We start from the raw sequence: 2,500 nt of genomic DNA on the forward strand, positions 1-2,500 counted from the left end.
AAACCCTTGTTGTTTCCATGGGCATACCGGTTAAAGGTATTAAGCTCCAAGGACTGAATAATAGTGACTTTTTCTTTAATCAGACTACCTTCATGAAGTAGATCTAACAGGGAACGAAAACACTGATCAATATATAGTTCTTTTTGCCGTCTTCATATTCTTTTACATGTAATTAGGTTGGTAAATGAAAGTGAAAGATGCAAGGAAGGAATGAGCAATAACAAACAGCATTTATTTATTAATTTCTATCAACGCTTACTTGATACACTATCAATATAAAAGAAATTTACATAATTTTGGAAAATGCCTTGAAAATATGATAGTAAAACAGGAACAGGAACATTCAATGACTAGAAGGCAACACTTCGTGGTCATCGTTCGTCATCACCTTTTTGATCCATTTAGTTCTTTCCACGGTACCTTGCAATACCATAAAATAGGAACAAAACTCTCTTATTATATTCGGATCGCTGATTTTTATTATATATAAATAACTGTAAAAATTATCGAAGATTGTTTGAAAATGTTGATACTGAGACTATGCTTTTGCTTTCTGAGGTTGCAGTTTGTGGCCGAGTTTGTCGCCCCTGTTTCTGACAAATCGTCGCCCCTGTTTGTGATCTGTGCCTGAAAAATCGATTTCTGATCCAGGCAGTATGATTTTCTATCAGATACTGTAATCTTTGATTTTCAAAGTAAAATGAATAGCTGTAAATATTCGAAAATTATTCATCTTCAATCGCTATGCTGAACCGTCGATATCGTTGCTCCCTGTGAGTTTCTGCCTCGTGACTCAAGTTACGCAGAACACCTCGCGAACTCGGTGAACGATACCGATACCACCTCGCGCGCCCTGTTAAGCATCCGCGCTTGGTTGAGCAAATTGAGATTGCTTTTCCCTGTGCAATATCTAACAATTTACAAATTTACCCTTTTTACGTGGGGGCCTTCTAGGTTTCCCTCAGAGGCCAAAACCCTGCGGGGGCAATTGGTGGTGCGATACACATGTAACGGCCATTCACCCTGATGAAGCCGGCCGGTAAACTCGGCCGAAAGATAGGTGAAAAGGAAAAGTGTCTTCTTTCTCTTCACATGTAGGAGTTTATGTCAAGAGATTATGAAGGTAAGAGAAGTAATCCCTCACACTGGCCCTATTCTCATCGTAATCTCTCTTAGGTTATTTTTAGATCTCCTGCGAGATCCGGTATTCCCACGAGGGTTAACTGATAGCCAATCACATGTCCTCATTTTTACAAATGTTGACAGCTGAGCGAATTCCCACGCAATGATTCGCGTTGTTCGCGATTTACCATGAAACAAAAATGGCGGAGGATGTTGAGACAAACGCGTATACATTATGTATACATTTTGTGGACGAACGTGACTTGTTGACTACAGAATTAAGCTATTTCAATGACTTATGTTTTGAAACCTGCATCTTGGAAGGAACGAGTTATGTAACCGACAGGATTTTGTTCAGAATGGCAAATGGAAGACTATAGTCGATAAGTACGATCTCTCTGACTTTAATAAACGCATTTTCGGTTTCCTTTGCGGGATTAAAATATGATGACTTAATTCTTATATGGTGATAAAGTAGACAGATAGAGCTCTACAACAGTACCAAACATGAAAGGAAAACTTGAATCAAGCGTCCGATAAAAATTTTTGAACCCGTATTATCGGATTCAAGTGAACTTGCAAAGTACGTATGTTAAATATAGCTGTCTCCTCAAAAAAAAGATTTAACACGGTTTCGTATATGGCACAACCTTGAATGTGGTATCATTGAAAACTAGACAATTAAGCGATTTCAGTTATAGATGTTCGAAACCTGTATCTTGAAAGGACCGAGTTTTATAAGCGACAGAATTTTGTGAACATTGGCAATTCGCAGACTACACTGAGTCAACAAGTAATTTATCGCTAACTTGGTAAACGCGTTCTTGATTTTCTTCGCGGGATTAAAATATGACGACTTAATTCTTGGATATTCATAAATTAGACAGATATCAGACATGAAAGGAAAACTTGAAGAGACAGTGCGATAAAAATGTATCAACACGTGGTATCGGATGGAAGTCAAAGCGCGCATGTTAAACATACCTGTATCTTTCAAAATTATTAAACTCGTTTTCGTACATTGGACAGTGTTGAAATTGGTATCGCTGTAAACAACACAGTTAAGCGATTTGAATGATATATCTTTGCATCTTGTATCTTGAAAGTAACGAGTTTTATAGGCGACAGAATTTTGTACACAATGAAATATCGCGGACTACAGTCACCACGTAACATATTCCTGACTTGGTCAACGCGTTCAAAATATGGTTTTAAAAGCTTATATTACTCTTCAGCTTTACAGTGCTAACTTCAAACTTCAAACTTCAAGACTATTTCAGGACATTGATAACTGCTGTATACTCTATCCTAGAATTATTAAAGCTTGGTAATATAAACTAGAACACTGGTATTTTGACTCTCGAGTTTTCACAAAGCC

Source organism: Montipora capricornis, chromosome 8 (assembly GCF_036669925.1).
Source record: "Montipora capricornis isolate CH-2021 chromosome 8, ASM3666992v2, whole genome shotgun sequence".
In the NCBI taxonomy this organism is placed as follows: Eukaryota; Metazoa; Cnidaria; class Anthozoa; order Scleractinia; family Acroporidae; genus Montipora; species Montipora capricornis.